Raw genomic sequence first — 22,390 nt, forward strand, 5'->3', positions numbered from 1 at the left:
TTTTAGTGATAAATTAAACATATTGACCATTCTAGTGAGGCGCAAATTTACGCATTTCATAACCGCACGGCCGCACCCTACCCTTTGACGTGGCTTTTAATTTACAAGGTATCATTATGTAAACTGATAATGTTATTTATGTTATAGAATACTGCATACAATCAGCATGATATGCGAGGCGTTGCAAGAAAAGTGTAACTTTTATAGGCAGTGTAGAAAGTATCTAATAATACATACAAACACTTACTGTAGGAGAGAGATGATTTATTTTATTAAAGTGTAAGTTTCCTGTTTTAGATGGAGATGTAGCATAAGACTCTTAAAGTGACTAACCCAAACATTTTTGGTGAAAAATATTTTCTCACAAAAATCTATAAAAAAAACAATGAGCACTCTGAAAATGACTAGTAGTACAAACTTATTGACATAAGAGTTTTGCAAAATATTCTTATAAATAACAAAAATAGTGTGCAGAAGGTAGTAAACCGTTGCAACTCTTTTGAAATAATGCAGAAAATTTACAGTTTTCTTGCATTTTTACCAATATGTAATTTTTATTTTCACCCACTTTATCATTTTTCATTTTCATATATACATGCTATGCTAAACTTGGTGGAAATGAACAAGTTGAAAAATTTCACACAAACTGTGGAGAGTAGCTTTAAGATTTGCTAGTGCTTGAAGTCATGACGAATATTTCAATGGATATCAATGGACATTTAATTGCAATTAAGACACTTTACTTTCGTTAATTTATGGAGATTTTACTGACAATCTTCGTAACATTCTAGGAAGGTCAATGGTGACAGTTTTTTCTGTAACGTTGACAACATAAATTACGCATAGTGTCATTTCGATTAGAAACATAAAGAAATGTGACTGGTTTACGATCGAAGACAATTACCAATTTTCAATATATATATAGTACCCATTTGCCGAACTGCGCATTTTAGGATGAAACGAGCTACTATATATCCCGTTTGGTATCATGGTTCTCTTTGTATACCTAGGGGTAGGGTATAACATTCCTTTTTGGTCTTGTGCCAGATATTAAGCAAAAAAAAAAGTGTTTGTAAATCTATATTAAGAGTAAGCCTAAAAAAAACAAACATTTATACAAATTTAGCTGTCAACATTATCATAACTTCATAGTGATTATTTTTACTTTGGTTTATTTTGCAATTTTAAAGGCAACTGCCTTTGTGCGTGATAAAGAATGAAACATATTTTGCTGGAATATTCTGGTAGATATTGATGACTATTTGATATTTTTGAGGCGCTTTGTAACAAATACAGCATATCTGCAAGTTCAACAAATTTAGAATAAAATTAGGATTGCAATCTTTAGATTACCATATTCCTTCTTTCTGTGCCAAAAGTTTTATTGTACACGGTCAAATAAAAAATAGCAGAAAATTAGTTATGTACAGAAAGCATTCCGGAATGAACAATCATTCATTTACATTAATTGTGAATATGGGTTCATTTTGTAATATGCCTAATGTATGAAACATAATACTAAAAAAAAGTTAAAAAATCATCGCTTTTTTGTTCATAAATGGGAAGGGGACTTAACAAGGCGGTAAAAAGTCTCAAAGTCAGTAAAAATGTCATACCTTAGCTAGGAGCTAGTTTACGTCTGGAATAACTCCTTCTTTTATTTTGATTTGTAAACTTATGATTTCATTTTATCACGATATATATCACGTCCCGAAATTTTCACATACAGTCCTTACAATACACAATGTCTCTAATTGTTTGAAATAAACAACATTTTGTCTTCAAGTCAATTTCACGCTTGCAAGGCCTTGTTACTTACCATATTCACTGAGGAAAAATAAAATGATTAAAAAATGTTAATTTTACACAACATGCCAATGTCACATTGAAATACTATGAATTTGTGAATTTTAAAAATCACGAATCAATATGATACCTATTTCAATTTAAATTATATCAGATCCACTTCAAAATATTTATGTTCCAATCTGTTAAGTTGCAGCATTAAAACACAGTCTTTATGATAAAAGTAATTACATCACATTTAGCATAAATTGAATTTATTCCTGTTTGTATACATAAAACGTAAGTTGAAATATGTGTAGCAAATTAAACAATGCTATTAGTAAATCCTATTTTGGCTAAGTTTCTTCATGCTTGACTTATCTTAAAAATGTAAATTAGTAAATATTGGCTCCAAATCTGACGAACGCAGAAACGCCTTTTTTCATATCATGTTGCTACCGTTTTTATCCTGGTGTAAGTTCTTGTAAGAATTCTACCAAAATAAGTCTTTTCAGATGATAGTACATAATAATATAATATTGACAATGCTATTCGGGTTCGTTTTATATCGAAGAATCTTTTTTCACATCTTTGAAAACATAACCATATTGATACTTTACGCTGTTCAAGCTTACTGATGTATACATTTAAATTCACTGCGTTTTTATAATGTAGAATGTTTAAAACCATAGAAACTGAGGAACAGAATTAAAGTTAGTCAAACCAAAGTATGATAAACTGGATTTATAAGTTGCCCAGTTTCAGGGTATATAGGATTGCGCTTTTCTATCCACACTGTCGCGTCAACATGGTTATATTTCTATACATTCAGTAACTCAACCACCCATTAAAAGATATTTATATTACTTGGTACAAATATTCCCCATAAAAAGGCGACGTGTCAGCACCAAGACCCCTAGCTCAAGGTCAAGGTCTGACCTTATGGTCAAATATCAACATCAGGTCTGTAACAACTATCCATCAATGTTGATCCAAGTGTTCCTGGTAAGGAATAATTGTGCGTAACCTCTGGCTTGAAGGTCAGTGTAACGTTGGAGGTAAAATATCTTCGGTTACTTTCCTTGTCCAGTCTGTTTCTTATTTGAACATGCATGATGTTGGAAACACTGCATAAATAGTTCCCCAACAAGCTTATGTGTAATATGGATCCCATCAGAAATGGATATTATCTTCAGAATTACTTTCCAGTAAAATATCATTAAGTATTTCATAACATTTATTTTCTTATTTCACCAATAATTTAAAAATGAACTACAATCATATGTCAAACCCAATTAACAACTGTCTAATTTAGATATGCACATTTTATTTAACATTATACATATAAAGCATATAAAGCGCAATACTCTACATCCCTCATTGACAAATATCAGATCATTAGGTTATGCTGCGATGAAGACAATTATTTACCTTTCAGTAGTATGAGACTTTGTACTGCATAGTAAATACTTCTTTTGTTTGTTTGAATATAATTCTACATAGAGAAAAGTCGGAAGAGGAAGGAAAAGCTCAACGAAATCAAATAATTTCAAGAGATAGTTATCGTATTGCAAACGTTAACGCAAAGTTGTTACAACCAAAAAAAAGTAGTATTTTTCTGTCCTTTATTACCATGAATATATGGAAATTTTGATTAAAGTTTTATATTTGACGTAAGCTGATTATGTACGGCTAAAATCCTAAATCATTTCTATTCTGTCTATGTTGGTCGTTTTCATCAGCGTAGTAGATTCAAAACAGTTGTTTAGATGAAATCACGTAACTGTTGCCAAGCGAATCCTTTCTTTCCTTTATATATATGAAATAAGTATGTAAATGTTTATCTACCTTTTATTAATATCATCACTTTCATACCAACAATAGCAATAATGACAAAAAAATTAAATAGAAATTTTAAATAAACGTTACCTTGTAATATTATGTCACTCAATCCAAACGGCCGCTCATCGCACAACTGCAGTTTATTATTTCAAAAATGCTCGAAATAATGACGAGTTTATTTCAATTTATGTACCAAACTAGATCTACACATGTCAAAATGATTAGGGAATGCATTAAATTACGAACCAATAGAAAACGGGGACATGTTACGATGAATAATTTATAAATTGTCGCAATTATATGATGTTTCTGCATACTAAAAAATAAATGATAAAATGTCGACTAAAGAACAAAGTAGGAATCCTTCGAGAGTTGTTTAAAAGAATTTCTCCTAAAATTTATTTCCATCATGACTGGTCGTCCTGACACAGACGGCGTAACATAAGTCACAAAATTACTTAAACCCATTCTACTAGCGTTCTTACAGATTAATTATATATCATAACAGTGGCATTTATCAAATTGTCGAGAAGTTTTTGGAATCGGTGTTGTTATTTCTTCTGAATCAAGTCCATTCAGTGTAACTTTATTATTGAGTCTGCTTAAACCGGTACAAAGGGATTTGAAAAGTACTGTACTTTTCATTACTTCGCTTGCATGAACATATAATAAAAACAGAATCTGATTAATTTGGGATGCGTTCCGATTATACGTTTTAACTGAACATCATAACACCACACACTTTAAATGGACAATTTCTGTTGAAATGCACATATCTATAACAACGTGACACTTTTAAACATATGTGGTGTTCTATCGAACGAATGCTGCGTCTTAAGGAAACAATAGATTTCAAAGGAGGTGGAAAACACTCGCAAATCAAACACTCTTGAAGTAAAGAATTTATAAATGAATATAGTGCTGCAGAAAAAAGTCTCGTTAATTAGGTTAAAAGGTCTCCCCGTACATTCAATCAGAGCTGTTATATTTGATCTTCTCAGATCGTTCAGCACGACTTTCATGTCGTGTTGTTGGTACAGTTTAGTTTCTCAGCTTGAACATTTCAGCCAGGGTGGTTCCAATCATATGGGAAAATTAGACCCATCGCGAAAATCGCCACAAAAGCCGATAATAAGTTTGGCCAGGTAAATCTGCTGTCGAGACTGTTCGGTAGTTTTCGGTCTGCTCCGTATTTTAAGCCGATGTCTAACAAGTAATCCCTTCTTCGCCAATGTACCGTTACACAATATTGCCAAGTCTAATTTAATTGATTGCAAATAAATTGGAACTGATCGGAACCTAAATGGTATTTGGTGGATTAATCAGAATACCTTTATAACGGTATTCTCAACAAACACATTATCATAAAACCGAAAAATCACTTTGCAAAAATAAATTTCTACAATTTTATAATCAGATGGAAGCTCGCTTTTATAATACTTTGTTGGTTGATCATGATTATGAAATAAAGGTTTTAAATAGTTTTTTTGTGTAATCAAATAACTGCACAATTATTTTTATGTCGTGAATTATTTTAAAGTCAGATATCGAACAAGCAATTAGTGTCGAGCCAGCTCGAAAATCGTGCTTCAAATTTTGAAAATCAAAGTCAAATTTTCAATCTGAATATTGAGCAGGTATTGAATTAAGAGCCAGTTTAAAGTTTTCTTTGAAATGCCGATTGACTAGAAATTCATGCTAGCTCAAAATATTTAGTTTAGTTTAAACTTATTTGTTTTAGCTCGATTGTGATGAAAGTTTCAAGCTTATTGTAACCACTCTCGAGTTAACTTCCTGGACAAACCAGTACTGATGTCATATGAGAAGTCATTATCGTGACTCCAATGGGGCTCGAACCCACGACCCCTGGGTTGAACGGCCGACACATTATCCACTAGACCACTACTCCCCTCAAAATATTTGAATTTCGATCTTCCTGCATTTTAAATTCTGCCTCAAAATTCGATGGTTTCTTTTGATTTGAATTTCTTTTTTTCCGAGATGGTGCCAAATTCAATCTAAGCAAAATTCAACGTCATCCTTTCGAAAATTTGAATTTCGATATTCTACTTCTAACTTGCCCAAAATATGCCGCCTCAAATTTCAACGTTTGAAACTTTTAACGGTCTTTTTTCTTCTTACACTCTCGAAATTTAATTCAAGCTCGAAATCAGTTCCTTAAGATTTCCATTTTCAACAGTCTCGATGCTAAATGCTGGCTCGAATAAAACACTGAACATTTCAGTTTCGAGTTTCGAGCAAGATCCAAATTCAATGCAAACTCGAAATTATTCTTTTTGAAATTTTAAATTTCGATTCTCAAGCTGTTTAAATTTGACTATTGGCTGTAATCAAAATCATATTATGGAGCGTCCACTAATTTATAAATCCGTACACGTGTGCAGTTTAGCGGGTGAGACGAAATCAGTCTTTACTTAAGGAGCTTAAATTCCGTAAGAATTGACGGAAATATACGAGAATGGTCGAGTCTTTCCGGTAACAACAAAAAACCTATACTCATCTGCAAAATGCTTAAAAAGACCATTTTATTCTTCAACTAGAAAACTGAAGTTAATATGAAACAATAGGTAAATGAATATAGATTACTACGTCGTTTGCAATGGTCTTCAAGGGCAAATAAGAATATATTTATTCTTTGTTAAACAGAAGAAATTTCAGCAAAATATCCATATTTTACTATATATCTAATTGTAGATAGACAGACATAAAGTATATGCAAAAAAGACCATTTTCTGTTTAATCGATTTTGAAAATAAAATATTCATAAGAAAGACAATTTATTGAATATTATCACATCGTTTGCAAAGCTAAAATACCTATAATACTTTTCCCATAAATTTGAATAAAGTAAAGGGCTCCTTCTTTGCGCTATATAAAATATTTTCACTCGTGCGAAAAATCGACGCCATATGACTCCCGCTTTCATAGCTTTTGGTATTGTATAATCACCCCTTGGATATAGTGCTTGCTTTTTAATTTTGTCTTTTGGCAGTTCCAGTGATATGCAGGCTCCATAACTTTAGATCCCCTTTCTAAATTACAGTTTGTTTAGTTTTGATCATTGTTTTCTCGTTTAGGGCAAACTCATTATTTTAACCGGGGGCCATACGCCGCTTTTCATGGAATTACATGCAAGTGTATCATTGAAGGTTTCATGTGCACTGCCGTATGAACACATCTGCGGATGTCTTTAATTTATTTTTGTACTTGCAGCATGTGTAAATGTTGAGTTCTGCTCAACCCGGGGCTAGAGGGCGTGGACGGTAGCATGCGTTTCCACTACCGTCTATGAACAGGCTCAATCAAACCAAGCCTGCAACATTTTCGATTTTGAGAGTTTCCACTTTTTCTATTTTATGTTAAACGTCAGTCATTAAATTAATAAGAATCTTGATATTAAACGAAAAATTAGCCACCAATAAAACATTTATAAAATCATTTATAATAAAAACAGGCTTTTAAAAAGAAAGATGAAATGAAATTATTGAAATTATCAATAAATAAAACTCTATTTCAGTAAAGAGAGCCATGGTTTCATAGTTTATATGAAATATATCTTTTCTGTATCATCTAGTTAAGTGTGAATTAAATGGAATTCTTTAAATTAAATTAAATCAAATTTTAGCATTAAAAACGATTAATGCATTTTCTTTTTTTCTTCTTAAGTGAACTTATTATTAGTGAATTTGTACAAGGTAATTATATTTACTTATTTACAACATATGAAATATATATGACAGTACTTAAATACGATCAATCACTTGTCATTTTATTTGACATATAAATGGAAATTTGAACCTTTGTTAACAAATCAATTGGATTTTGAATATGGAGTTTTTGGCATAAAAATGCCTTTGTCCGTCAAATTCAAAATTCCTTACTTTGAAATCAATAAAATAGACTAAGAAGCTCCATGTATATATAAATATAAGGCAATAAAACACCAATCGGATCTTTTGCTTATCGAACCATTAAATTAAGTCTTAAGTAGCCATACTAACTGATAAGCAAATCATGCGTTTCTTTTCAGTCATAAAAAATATTGGTCTCCTGCCGCTACAATTTTATACATTATGAATGAATATTTTCTACAGATCAAACTACCAGACAAAACAGGCAGCTCACTACTTGACCATCCGACTTAGTACAATAAAACTGATAAGAGAGAGTTTCAAATAAGCTTTCAGCTTCCTACTCAATCCTGTATGCTTTATATATATATATATATATACATGTTGTAAATGAATTGTGATTAATAAACTATTGTTTAAACCAAGACTGATAAGTACTTGACCGTTCGACAGACAATGCATACACCAATGTTTAATGACTTCATTGTCGTCTTGATAGTATTATATCCGGATTTATGCTAGTTTTTTTGTTTGTTCTTTGACACGGTTATGTGTCATCTATATGTGTACATGCCTAGGAAAATACTTCACACAAGTAAGTGCACATTTCACCAAGAACATGTATGGTACATCTTCAAATATTTTGTTTTCTAATTTGTAAATACAATTCTGATAATCTGAGACCTGAAGCATTTATTTTAAACACAACATTCTGTCGTTAGAAAACTTAGCTACATTTAATTGTTAAAAATGCAGTGTTAGGAAGAGCACAATATACTTCAGGGATGCAATCACTGAACGTTAAACAATGCCGTTGAATCTTTTTAAGATTATCAGCATATAATATTATAGATTCGGGTTCAGCTAAATAAATCTAATTTTGAAACCTTATTGATGGCTTGCTCATTTTTACCCTTTGATCTTTGTTAACAAACAGACCATGGGACAACTAAAGTCAAACGCCACAAAGTAAATACAGTAAAAATCCAAAATAATCTACTTGATGATCAGATTATTGTATTATTCAAAAATGTGTTACGTAATATGCTCTTTTGATTAGTTTTTACTAATTTATTTTAGCTCGATTGTGACGAAAGCTTCAAGCTTTTCTGAACCAATCTCGAGTCCGCTTCCTGAAAAAACGAGTACTAGTGTCAAATGAAAGGGTGTGGTCGTGACCCAAGTGGGGCTTGAACCCACGATCCCTGGATTTAGCGGCCGATTTATGTATAATTTATCAATCGGTTTGATATTCGACTGATTGCATTTGCTATGGTGAAAAGTATAAAAATTCACGGAAAATAAATTCTATTACACTGCAACAGAGCATGGTTACATATAAATTCGTTTAATATTTTTACATAAAATTCCATTCAAAGCAGTATTATATGCGCAGGAAAGTTCCTATGGTATGTTTTATTGAAAAAAAAATATAAGTGAATTTTGCAAACTTAAACCAACCACTGGCCCTTTCATCTAAATCTGAAACGTTTGAGGTAGACGCAGTTTGTTAGTGACAAGCGGAAATAATTAAAAATGTATTACAGAACAAATGACGGTTAGCACATCTCCCTACATCAAACCACTTTATGCGCAATTTTTACCATGCTCAAACAGCAAATATGGTTATTGGGGAATTTTATAATGCATCTATTTTGGCCCATATTTAGTAAATTACATAATTTGCATGGCGATAAGAAACGCACTTAATTTATTAATACCAGACGATATGAAATTGTGCAGACATTTATAAGTGCTTGGCTCAGACTTATTTGCACCGATTGCTATACAGTCAATCAGATAATAATATGTTTTAGTCAGATGCACTAAATACATTTGATTATACTTTGAGTTTAATTTATACAGATATGCATTATTAACTGTGTGCGCATACATGGACGAACGAAAATAAAAGCACGTGAATAGAGGTTGTAATGCGATTCAGATTGAAAAAGAGTTAAAGCAGCATGCCTCCAGATTTGGCTAAAAGATAATATTTCTTTCAAATTGAAGTTTTGGTCATATTATGAACATTAGAATATGAATTTTTTGTTTCTAAAAATCTTAAAAATTCCAAATCGAGAAAAAAAGATGACCGCATCAGGAATCGAATCCCGGACCGCCGCGGCAATAAAGACATTTTCCCGTCGTCGTAGCCAATAGCGCTATAGCTGAAGTAGTGAATAATGACTTCAAAATATAGACATTTATAATCGAGACAGTTTACCTGGAGTAAAAGCGTGACAAAGGCTTTTCTATTTTCATCGTAAAAAGTAGAAAAACAGCAAATTCTCATGTGTTTCCGTAACAAAAAGTTTGTCAGTAATTAAGTTTTAAAGCCTTCTTATGAAATATACCATTTATTTCAAGATATCTAAAAATAATTTTTTTTGTTGTCGAACGATCTGGAGGCATGCCGGCTTTAAAGATATAATACATTCATATTTGCGTAGTTATACAGAACTTGTTTTTGTTGTATAATTCGTCTTCTCCGTGCGCAATTTTCGTCAGCATGACGAAAATAAAAACGTTGAAAATTCTGGAGAAGATTTGGATTCTACACCTAATTACGGTGATAAGGAATTCGCACAAGTGCTAAAACGTTTGGAAACTCGTTTCGATTGTCTGCAGTTAGACACTGATAACCGATTTCAGCGCTTACACGAGGCTAATCAACCGCCATTTAAAAGTAGTTCGTTTCCGGTGTGATCTATTACATCAACAGGTCCTGGAGCTATTCCTAAACAACCCTCTCTCAGCATATCATTTGAGTCATACAAGGCCCGTAAATCTCCTAGTCCTGACTTGGTGAACTATCCTGCTGAACTGTCGTCAATAGCCAACAGGTAACTACTTAAAGATCAGAGGGATACAGGTTTCAGATTTAGAGGACCGGGAGGTTTTCGGGGCAATGGAAAGGGTCGCCAGAGTTATGATTATTTCAATTCGTATTAACCATGAGGCATAAACTCACAAAAATATCATAATTTGGAAAAATCACCGCTAACCATGAAGTTTTAAAGTGGATAAGTGAAGGTGTAGTGAATCTGTTTCTTCATTCTATTTTGAAAATTATTTCATCTCAACGGAAATCAAAACTTAATTATTAGATGGCAAAATTGTAAAATGTGATTCAAAGCCTAGAGGGGTTTCAGAAAAAGCAGGCAAATTTCGGTTGGTAACAGAATTGAGTTTTTTAAATTCGAAATGCCATACAAAAAAATCAAGAATGAGGATTTCATGGTCACTGCAGGTCTTAAAAATGGATTTTTCCATCCTGTACATGTCGACAATCAGGATTATTTAGGTTTTAAAATTCGGCAGTGAATATTATAAATGACATTACCGTTCGGACATTCATGTAGCCCTTTATTCTTTGCACGAACTTTTCGTCCTATAATTGACTATTTACGTTCATTGAATATTCGAGTAATAGTCGTTCATGTAGATGATTTCATAGTGCTTGCTCCCAAAGACCTGATAGAAAACACAAAAACATTGTTTCGAGTACGCTAGAATCGTTAGAATTCACCATTAACTATAAAAAAAAATCATCACTTGAACCGCCACGGAAGAAAGAGTACCTTGGTTACATTATTGACAATTCTAATAATAGAACAGTTATTTCTATCGTTGGCCAAAATAAAATTAAATAGGGATACAATACTTTCCAGTACCTTCGTTAACATAAAACAAACATGCATAAGTGAGGGAAAGTTATCAAGCATTTTATATCTCTTATTTATGGTTTCTGACTATGCAAATAGCAATTGATATTTCTAAATTCCATTTTGTTACTTTCAATAATCGCTTATATGTCCTGTAGTACCGAAACCTGCTTTTAGTACGTGAAATTGAAAGTATAGTATATCTTCACGTCAAACATGTCTAGATTGAACAATCAATACAATTTGACCGCAATTTGTATGTTTTCGTTTAATTATGAAGTATTAATTATTTTTTCACAGAAGCGCTAATCGTATCCGTCTCTCGGTTTCTTACGGCCCGACGCCATGACATCCTGAAATAGATGTCTGCTCAGGATCCAACGTTCACTGTGCTTTTTTATATTATTGCTAGTGTCGTGGACGGCGGCTAGTGTTTTCGTAATATTTCCCATATCGAAATCTTTGAATGCCAATTTTAACTATTTCAATATTGAAAACAACATTATTTGACCACTTACATGCAGAACACATTTTTTTCTGCAACGAAATTTTATTGTTCTGTGGCAAGTAGCTTGAATTTTCAGTACTATTGTGTGTCAGGTTGATGATACTTCAAACTATTAACTTTAAATGTAAACCCAGCATTTAAGGTCATTTTTTTAAAAATAAAAATGGCTGCTAATATGTTGATGTAATTTCAGCTCTGCATACACAGTAAGTTAGGCATAACGGAAATTCCTCATAGATATAAAGTGAACATAGAACGTCTTTGAAAAGTAAAACGTGAAAGCGAATGTTACGCTATAAAGCATTAACGTTTCAAAACTCATGTTTGGAGTATCGTCGACACAATTTAAGTTATGTGCGATTTTAAAGCTTTCGATGGTGAATATATTGATTATAATGTGCATGGCTGTCTTTTATTTTTGCTATGAACATAAAATATGATGTTAAATCCTATTTTCAATATTTTTTTCTCAAATATTTGCCACATATTTGAATACTGACTATCATAGTTGAAAATATTATCGAATCCATAGTTTATAATTCCTCCCTTCATGGTTATAATTGTATAAGGTAATGTACGATATTGAAAGCAGTGCTTTTCTAATAATATAATAATGCGTATTATTACATACTCGTTTCTATTCCCCGTTAAGTTACACTGGTACCGGAAACGTCAATATTTTTCCATAACACTGACGCCTGAATTTCATATCGGGTGCGTGACGTAATTCAGTGTGTATTGTTGCACTATTTATTTCTGTTAAGTTCAATTTTGTCAATCCTATTCAGGCTGTTGAACATATATATGGTATTTACATAATATTTATACGGGTAGATGAGTATGTAATAAAAAGGTTATTATCTTTGCATCGGGAAATATGCATTCGTTCTTCAGAGGTACAAAGCTAATAACCTATAAATATCTAAATGGACTGCTGCTTTATGTGTTTTTAACATGAAATTATAAACCTTATGGAGCTTTAATTGCTTTATTGACTGACTCAAATCGCTTTTTAAGGTGAGACCAGTTAACTCTTTGATACACAAAATAACAAGAAAAATAATTGTTTATCTATAATCATAATTATATCTTCTTTCGTCAATAAAAAAAATAACGTAGAAAATGTAATATGAAATAACATATTACTATATTAGCTCGTGCTTTCGCTTATCCAAAAGTTTCATTTCTCTAAATACACGAAATACTAACCAGTTTATTTCAACTTATACATCCAAAGATAATAGGTAAAGAAGATATCTCGGAAGCACAGAGCACCACAAACACAACCTCAGAGCCATGCATTTGCAAAGTTGGCCCGCAACAAAAAGAAGCTGTAACGGAAAAATATTACAGACAGGTTGCTTCAAAAATCCAACAAGTACATTTTAATTTTATGCAAAATATAGGTAGAGAGGGAGGAAGGGGTAAGGGGTAGAAAGGGGGTGGGGGAGGGGGTTGAAAGGGAAAGTAGAACAAGGATGAATATACAAAGGGAATGCTATGTTCCTTTATCATAGTTACACTACAACGTAAATCACAAAAGCGCACATTCATGTACCAAAGATAAACACACACAACCACACCCAACTAACTGAGATAGACAGACAAGTAAAATATAACATCACTGTAGGACACCGCCCAAGAAACACAGACGCACAAGCACACAAACGCACACATATAAGCAGGAAAAAACAACAATCGGGCACCGCCTTAGGATTCCGGAAACAAACTATTTACAGTTTCAACAATCCAAACGACTCTTTAAAGTATTTATTTCATAACTAAGAGGAAACTAGGACATGTTATGCTGCATAATTATAACATTTCGGAACCTTATTTAAGTTCTGCCAGTTCTGCCAGTTAAGACATAGAAGATAAAGTCAAATCAAGTTTAATGTAACACCTGTATCCTGAAAAAAGAATGTGAAAGTCCTGAGAGGCACTTAAATTAGTTTTTAAAGTTACAGTTGGGCAGTGTTAATGTAAGTGACGTCATTTAGCTACGGTAAAACGGCGTCAGCCTTTGATCTGTAGTATCTGTACCATATTCCTTTCCTAAATCAAATTAGCCTTAAAAAGAAATGTACAATTATGTGAATACTTATTGTTCAAAGCATACAATTTTACATACATTTTGATACCAGACAGTTTTTATTAGCTTTTGATGACATTGAAAGTGAAGTGATATATTGATATGTACTGTGGAGGTCAAGGTTTAAGTTCCAAAATGGAACATTTGGTTTCAAAGGAAACGTTATGGACGTATTTATCAGTTAAATGTCAAATTCTTTTAACTGTCTATAATAGATATTTACACGTACATGTATTTGTAAATTAGATAATATATTTTACAGGACTATTCCTACATTTGTTTTCGTAACTATGCAAAACGGTAGAGTAGGTGTGATGCGATGTGCTTAGGTCCACTTTAAAATAACAATATCCGAATGTTGACAAAAGTTACATAACGGCAAAGGCAAGGTCAGGTAGGGATTTGGAAAGAAAACCATGTTATTTCTTATATATTCAAATGTTTATTCTAACACGATCCGCAGCAATTGCTATATAAACATATAGCGAAATCGCCTATACATGAATCTACGATAAAATATGATTGGCTGTTACATTTCACCCCCTTATGATTGTAACATAAGAGATTCTACTTCAGTTCTATTACATACGAATTATTTCAGGGCCAAACGGTTGAAAACAGCATTTCAAAAACATAAATATAAAAAAAAGTCATACTGACCTATGTGTAGGTCCGTAAAACACGCTCTGATCTGTACGAGCGAATTCAATTAGCTTAATTATGATTCAGCGGTGACGTCATAAATGTATGACATAAAGTATGACGTCATAATGTTGTGACGTCATATAAAAGTTAATCTCGTCACACGTAATACAGGGTCAACTCGCTTATTTTGATGATTCTGTTCATAATTAGTTTGCGAGCTGTTAGATTACTAAATTACAAATATATATACGTTCCATAAGCTATGCAACACTTTCTAACCATAGGGGGTAAATTGTAACAGCATATGACCCGAATGACGTATTACGCTGAAAATGTAGTACGTACTGTAAATTGCGAATTATTTGCATTGTTAGAATCGAAATAATAAATATGTTCCAATAATTTTATCAATTAATAAAACATGGGCAGTCGTTTGGATGCGAATAATTAAATCACTCGTGCTGCGCACTCGTGATTTAATTATTACGCATCCAAACTCCTGCCCATATTTTATTAACTGATAAAATATAGGAACAGATTTATTATTTCTTAAATAAAACATGCCTTTCAAATGGTCGAACAAAATATATGACATCATTAGTATAAAAATAAAATAAATACTTCAGAATAAGAGATGTTTTTGAGAAAAGCGCATGCCTCCCACAACTGCTTTGTTTCTCAGGATGGATCCAATCATGGCCTAGATGATTGGCTCCTATCAGTAATTCAAGGGCCATAATTCAAAAGTGCTTGGACGGATTTGGCTAGATATCGAACTTGGCCGAGATCCTATGGTCAAACACATTTTGTTTATGTTTTGTGAAGATCGGATGAGAAATGTTCAACTTAGAGTGCGGACAAGGTTTGTGACTGACAGACAGACAGACACACACACACACACACATACACAGACTGGAGTAAATCAATGTGTGGTGGGAGATATAATAATCTTTTTTCTAGTCAATGCTGAGCGATTTAGGATTTGTTTGATATAAAATTAAAATAATACATGTCCGTCTAGAAATGTAAGTACGTTGCGATTTGTTCTAAAAAAATTCCTATACAATTTATGTCAATAAAATGTACACTAAGATATATCTATTAACTTACCCTTTACCCGGGCAGTAAATAATATTTTGATACCAACTGGGTATACTTAAAAATATTTCAATAATCAAACAATACTTATTTTATATCACATTAAAGAAACATAATGATTTGTTTATGCTATTTACATTTCATCTCTTAACAGAAATACATTTGCTTAAATACATCTATTTTCCTGTCGATTGCATCGACATATCTGTTTATGTTTTAAAACTTCAAAGACTGTAACCGAGTGATATACGTCACAGTGAATGTCAGTAATATCGTAGATTATTTTTAAATGTATTTTAAATGATACCAATAAAACACGTGAATAAAAGGTATACATTTGTATTATAATATGAAAATAAAAAGAACACTGAGAAATCAAATTTGTTTGATGACTAAAGTTTTCTTAACATTGTTATTGTATTTATATAACGTTTAATGACTTGAAGCTTCGAAAAAATGTATTTTTGTACACAAAAGACCATTCCGTGTGATTTTATAATTCCTTTTAAACAGTTTCTCAAATGTAGCTTTAAACGAATTCCTCTGCTGAACTTTAGGTTTCAAAAAGCGCTAAAAGGTTTAAATGATAGCAATTTGAATGTTGACGCATGTAAAGTTATTGTTAATTTATTCTTTACAATAATTGTATATCGAAAACTTGAATATTTACTACATACGGACATGATTCGTTAGGTTAGAATGCATAATTTTTAATTACGGCATCGAATTTCATTTTTATAATTTTTCAAATAATTCGTTGTATTTGAATCAATGGGGTCTGGCAGCGATCCTGTTGCAGCCCGCTCGCTTAGCTCCGTGGGGCGAGCACTGATATGTGGATCGTGGGATGTCGTAAAATCGATCCTGTTCGTGACGATTTTACAAACGACATTGTTTCAGAATGTATAATGAATAATAAAAGAAGTAGAAAAGAGGATTATGAATCTCTCAAACCCTAGGCTTGCTCAAACTTTTACCTACCGCAATCAACAATCACGGCGGTTTAATCACACATTAAATTCAGTAATGGATCAAAAATATTTTTCGCCATGATCAAGAAAAGCAATCATTCGATCACTAATCGCTTGTATTTTACTGACACAAAAAGTTCGGAACATACTTCAATAAGAGCTTTCAACAGGTGTATCATAGATGTTTTTAATACATATTTTAACAGTGAGCAGTCACTGCATCTGGAAGATAAAGGTAGAAAATTAAAGATCAAAGTGATAATAGAATAGTCCGGATACCCGTATAATTATCAGCAGTTCGAATTCATGGATAAATGACTACCAGACACTGTCTGAACAGTAGTTTTAACATCCATGGATGGATTAATGACGACCAGATACCTTCTGAATAGTGATCATGACATTTATAATCCATACAAGCTTCAAAATAAAAGGGAATTTGTTGACAGAATTTGTTACGTCAACTTTACTTTTGACGTGTGTTTATAATCAGCAAATTATCAGTTTTTCCACTTAGCGACAAGATATATTTCATTTTCATTTTAACTAAGATGAAGTTCAAAGTTAAGAGGGTTCTTCGGATTTTCGAGCGTTTTCTAATCAAAACTATGAAACGTTAATTTGGATATCATTTTGACAAACACTAAATGTAATTTGTTCAGATCAGAAATTTTGAAGACTTAAATTAAAAACACTTCTAAAACGCCCCAGTGGTGTTTTTGCCACTGACCGTCCCAAGGCGGTGCCCCACTGTATTCCTTTATTTGTTCGTTTTATCCTCGCGTGCTTACTTTGTATGTTGGTTGTGTGCACATTTGCGTGCTGTGAGTTTCGTTTCTAGGAGGTTGCGTTTTTTGATAAACGTTGCATTCCCTGTTTAATAGTTATCCTTGTTTAATTTTACTGCGGGGATGTAGTTTATAAACTTCGGACAATGAAACATAGGGCTTAATTTAAACACATATTTGTAAAAAGCGTTAAAATGTTTATTAAAAGAGGATACAATGCAAAAATCGTTAAGCACTGTGCATGTTTGGTGAGTGACCCCTCAAAGTTAGTCGATTTCAGACATGTTGTTGGGTACATTAGTGCATTTATACATTAGATTGGCCTTATTTATATGTTTTACTTCATGTACTCTAGTATTTTGTCACTGATATTTGGGGAGATATTTTAGTTACACTGTCTTGTCTACCTTGCTGAAAATAGGGTTAGTGCGGGGTTGACAGGCCCTAAACGCGTTTAAACTCCCAGTTTCCTTTATAAATGTTACTGACCATTTCAAGGCGGTGCCCCTATCTTCAACTTGTTGTTTGTTGGTCTCTATTTAACGATTACTTGTGATAAAATCTTTTACATGACTTGTTGTTCCTTCTCAAGGGAATGAACACTTATGGTGAACATGTCACACTTGAATGAGCAGTTAATGGATACAATGGTATCATCAAAGGCACCCGAATTCCAGTCGGGCGCCGCCATCTTGGACACATGCATATTCATTACAAATAGCCTCTTTGCGTCTTTGTGTTTTCGCATCTTTAAGTCAATATTTAGTGAAATACAACTACGTAATAACAGACCTACAAAAAACAATAATATAGTTTAAATCATATAACTCCTAAATCTAACATCATACATGGCATAATGTAGAATCGGGAATAATAAAATGAATATGCATTATCTAAAATTAGACTCCCGCCCAAAAATATCGTCTGCTATTCTTCTTCTTGGTTGCATTCTTTGCTTCCAAAGGATCTATTTACAGATTTTATTTTATATTGACGTTAAGTATCACCATCAAAACATACTGTACTTATAAAGTAATTCGAGTTTTGTTCGAGTTTTGCACGCTATGCACCGTCACCGTATTACAACATTTCAATTACTTCCCTTGTTTTTATCCAGAACTGTATAATGCATTTTTTTCACTTTACTGAGCTATAAAATGTTTCGAACTTTGTAATTTCATGCGTTTTGATAAGTTGTTTTGTAAGATTAAAGCTGTGAACTATTGTACGCATTTTTCAAACCCATCAGATTGTTAGTGCCGACTTATATATAACCCCTTTTTCTTCTAGCGTGAATTATGGTCCCAGACGGCCATATTTTGTTCTGGAGCTGGAAGTATTAATCGTGCGATGCAATTAACGGCGTTTGGCAGCACTTTGCTATGTGAAACATTAAATATTTACAAACATACGGCCAAATTCCGATCTGTGTCACTAGGGAAGGTTTCGACAGTGGATTCCCGAAATTTGATCGAATGATGGTCTTTATTATTTATTGTCCGCTGATAATATTTAGGTAGAATCGCTTATCTAAAGGTGTTTATTGTGCATATGTTACCTGTTGAGAAGGGAAGATTTAATAATATTCCCAGAGAATTAAGATATTGTCGTCTCTTGGAATCTTTTAGGTGATGAATTTCACTATCTTTTTAATTGTAGTTAGGCTATTTGTCTAATGCAAGAAAGAAGTATATTGACAAGTTTTATTTTGAACATCCAAATGCTGTAAGAATAGTAATTGTAAAGACACACTGTTGAAATTGTCAATATTTTGTAAAAAGATCATGTTAGCCGGTAAATGATCTACATTCTAATTGTTTTGCCGGACTGTGTTGAGTTTTCCATCTTTTAGTTGGGCAGGGTTTGTTTTTATGCTTTGGGAAGGGACGTGATGTCTGTTGTAAATTTTGATAGGTCAGCTTGGAAGAGGATGGAATACTCAACATTTTCTGGTCAAAATATTGGATGTCTTATCCTCAATATTATAAAAACTTTAATAGTTGTCTTGCCATCTGATATATGCTACATTGTGTTATTTGTCATGCATGTCACATGCCCTTATGGCCCTGAATAATATCAATAAACTTGAAACTTGAAGCATGTGAAATAACTTTAAATATTTCTAAATAGATAAGAATGCACGTTAACTAACAAAACACATTTTTCATAATTGTTTTTTAAACATCTGTAACAGGATGCTAAAAACAGATCCCTTAAAAGAATATTTAATATGCGCTAGAAGGAACATTTTGTTAAGCTAAATAATCTCATCCTTACTGATGAAAATAACTTTTACTTGCTCTTCATTATTAGCCATTTCTTAAACATACGAATCACGTGTATGTATTTCGCCATCAGAACTTTTCGCAGTGACAAACCTGGATTGAATATAAAACAATCTTGCATGTCCAAAGCGATTGCTTGTATCTGTCATAAATGAGTTTTAATGTTGTTTCCTTCATGGGTCAGTTGTTAACGCTGTCAGTCTATATATTAACCTCTATTTACATCAGATGCAAGGCAGTCCTGCACGGCCTTTCTGTCGCTACACAATCAGGACAAAACTTATTTTGGAACAGCATCAATGTAAGATTTTAAAATAAACTAATCTTAAATGCAACTTTGATACGGAATTCCGTACCAGAGTTTACTCTACGTATCTAAACAGACAATGACGATTAACGTTACCACTCTCTTGTCAAATCTTAGCAAAGGTCATTCACCAAGTCCAGGGATAGGAACCACAATATTTAGACTGCTGGGCTTTGTTAAGTATTTATTGTTCTGAACAAATATGTTTTACCGTTTCTGAAAAATTTAAGTTGACCACATTAAAAATATCGTTAAATTACCTTGAGGTTTCATTTAAAGCTTCAATAATGTCAAGTGGGGTCTCATTCGACCATGAAACACAGGTGGCTGACAGACGTATTTAATTAACCATTGCATCAAAGGCTTAGTTTTTGTATCATCCAGTGCATGTTCAAAGAAAGCTAATTATGCTACACACATTTTTAGATTTTTGTGAACATTTTGCAACATTGGAAAAAAGTAACAAAATCTTAATAATGAACGTACGAAAAAGGAAAAGATACGATTTTCAATCATGATTTTAATTTGAGACAAGTTTATAATTATCTGCTTAATTTTACGGTTGGTAGACGGCAATTAATGATAACAACACGGCCTCACAGGTTTGAAAATTTAGTCAACAATATTTGATTATGTAAAATGATAATTAATCAAAATATTGCACACATTTAGTCTGATATTCATATTTTTTACATGAAAGTTGTAGCGGTGGTAAAAATTGGAGGAAAGTATTTAAAACACATTGTTGTAAACAATAAACGTTTTAGTTAGAGGGATGCTGCATTGTAGAAAATTGTTAAAATTCCCTCTCTTACCTGTGATATAGACAGAGTAACAACATACGAGAACTATGCATTTATCAATTATTTAGATTTTCTAGTACGTGTAAAACTTTTAATAACCTTTTGATTGTAATTTAAAGACATTCTGAGGAAATGCATATTTAAACACTTCTTTTATAGGGATGTGTTTGACAGCTGCACATGATTTTTGAACGAATCTTACAGAACATATGGGATATTATTATTTACAGTTGTTATCACATTGTAAACTTAAATTTCAAGCAATAAAGTTTAGATCTGACAATTTTGTAACATTGTTTCAGTAATGTTACAGTGGGCAAATTACTTGACTAATATGTTCTTGGATTCTATACCCGTTCCTTACATAAAACATTAATTGATATTCAAACTACAAAATCAGCATGAGGTTTTATCATTTAATGTTTCCTTAGATGAAAGGGAACAAAAAGTCTCACATTTATACCTGCACGGAAGTAGTTAACATTTAGAATTTTCCTCCTTTCCTTCTGCTTGTTCATTTTTATTAAATTTTATAGAAAGGATAGAAAGCAAGCAAGCAATATAAGATCCGAATGAATCCGTTCATGACAAGGTAAATTATTTGTAACATCCCCTACGTCTACACTAACTCCAAGCGCCGATTTTATGTGAATTTTTTAATCCATACTGTGTGAAATATTTGATCCCAAAAAAATAATCAAATAACCAGCACGTAACCCGTACTTGGACTCTGTGTCAGTATTTCTTCTTATTTGGAAACCTAAAGTCCTCTCAACATATAGGCTTCTCAACATATAATTTTTGCTTCGTTTGTTTCTAGAACGTGAGAGGTGTCATATCTCTCCTAAACATATTCAATCAAATAGACTTCCCGTAGTCTTTTTTTGTACTTGTAGCATGTGTAAATGTTGAGTTCTGCTAAACCCGGCTTCAGAGACTGTCGTTAATGAACAGGCTGCTCAATCAAACCGAGCCTACAACATTTCCATTTTTCTCGTGTTACGACCTGTGGAGTTTCCACTTTTTCTATTTTATTATCAAAGCGCGGCATTGTTTGTGCCGTCTGACGGCCATAAAAGGTATCCCGTACATTCAACCAGGCTTGTTATATTTCGATCTTTTCAGATCGTTCGGCCCGACTTTGATTATGTCGTGTTATTGATAGTGTTTAGTTTGTCAGCTTGAACATTTCGGCCTGGGTTAGAGGGCGTGGACGGTAGCGTGCATTTCCACTACCGTCCATGAACAGGCTCAATCAAACCAAGCCTTCAACATTTTCATTTCTGCACAGTTAAGCGGCCTATGGAGTATCCACTTATATTCTATTTGATTGTGTTTTATTCCCCCAAGAGAATTTTTTATAGACAATTGTGTATGGCTTCTATGTACATAAGTAGAAAAAATGACTTGTACATACATTAGTCAGAGGGACATTACTTCCATGAAATATTGCTCTGTCAACGTTGATTATGAAGAGGTATGAATACAAATAATGCGGTGACCAGAGAAAAACTACCTTAAATAACAAACCAAGGGTCCGTTAAAAATATTAAGTGGCACAGTCATGGAATAGAGGTTCCATTTTAAAATACCAGCAATTACAATATGACGTGTATGATAGCTTTGTCGCTTATTTAATTTAGTCTGGTAAATAAATGTGATATTTGTTTTAGACCCGGTATTGGATTGTATAGTAAATGTTTAATGGTATTCTGTTAGGGAATAT

General features: G+C 32.8%; 1 protein-coding gene across 3 annotated transcripts in view; it reads right to left on the reverse strand.

Annotated features, from left to right (window-relative positions):
* The window catches only part of LOC123533148 (uncharacterized), a 77,260-nt gene that overhangs the window by 27,374 nt on the left and 27,496 nt on the right, over nucleotides 1-22,390 (reverse strand). The window contains exon 1 of one of the 3 annotated variants that reach the window (XM_053519329.1): nucleotides 3,715-3,796. The exons of the other annotated variants lie outside the window; for them this stretch is intronic. The gene's annotated coding sequence lies outside the window, so the exon portion shown is untranslated. Of the gene's footprint in view, nucleotides 1-3,714; nucleotides 3,797-22,390 lie in introns of those variants that run through there. 3 annotated transcript variants of the gene reach the window in all.

Source organism: Mercenaria mercenaria, chromosome 12 (assembly GCF_021730395.1).
Source record: "Mercenaria mercenaria strain notata chromosome 12, MADL_Memer_1, whole genome shotgun sequence".
NCBI classification, from domain to species: domain Eukaryota; kingdom Metazoa; phylum Mollusca; class Bivalvia; order Venerida; family Veneridae; genus Mercenaria; species Mercenaria mercenaria.